Raw genomic sequence first — 568 nt, 5'->3', positions numbered from 1 at the left:
ATGCCATGATCTTCATTTTCTGAATGTTGAGCTTTAAGCCAACTTTTTCACTCTCCTCTTTCATTTTCATCAAGAAGCTCTTTAGTTCCTCTTCACTTTCTGCCATAAGGGTGGTGTCATCTGCATATCTGAGGTTATTGATATTTCTCCCGGCAATCTTGATTCCAGCTTGTGCTTCATCCAGCCCAGTGTTACTCATGATGTACTCTGCATAGAAGTTAAACAAGCAGGGTGACAGCCTGCTTATAATATATATGTATATAATATACAGCCTTGACGTACTCCTTTTCCTATTTGGAACCAGTCTGTTGTTCCATGTCCAGTTCTAACTGTTGCTTCCTGACCTGCATATAGGTTTCTCAAGAGGCAGGTCACGTGGTCTGGTATTCCCATCTCTTTCAGAATTTTCCACAGTTTATTGTGATCCACACAGTCAAAGGCTTTGGCATAGTCAATAAAGCAGAAATAGATGTTTTTCTGGAACTCTCTTGCTTTTTCCATGATCCAGCGGATGTTGGCAATTTGATCTCTGGTTCCTCTGCCTTTTCTAAATCCAGCTTGAACATCA

At 40.7% G+C, this 568-nt stretch overlaps 1 protein-coding gene across 6 annotated transcripts in view; it reads right to left on the bottom strand.

The window, feature by feature from the left end:
- Positions 1-568, bottom strand: part of LOC104991163 (paralemmin-2) — a 517,429-nt gene that overhangs the window by 339,640 nt on the left and 177,221 nt on the right. The window lies entirely within an intron of this gene.

Source organism: Bison bison, unplaced genomic scaffold, assembly GCF_000754665.1.
Source record: "Bison bison bison isolate TAMUID 2011002044 unplaced genomic scaffold, Bison_UMD1.0 scf7180017864183, whole genome shotgun sequence".
NCBI lineage: Eukaryota > Metazoa > Chordata > Mammalia > Artiodactyla > Bovidae > Bison > Bison bison.
Note: the sequence above shows the minus strand (reverse complement) of the source record. Positions and strands in the feature narration are given on the sequence as shown.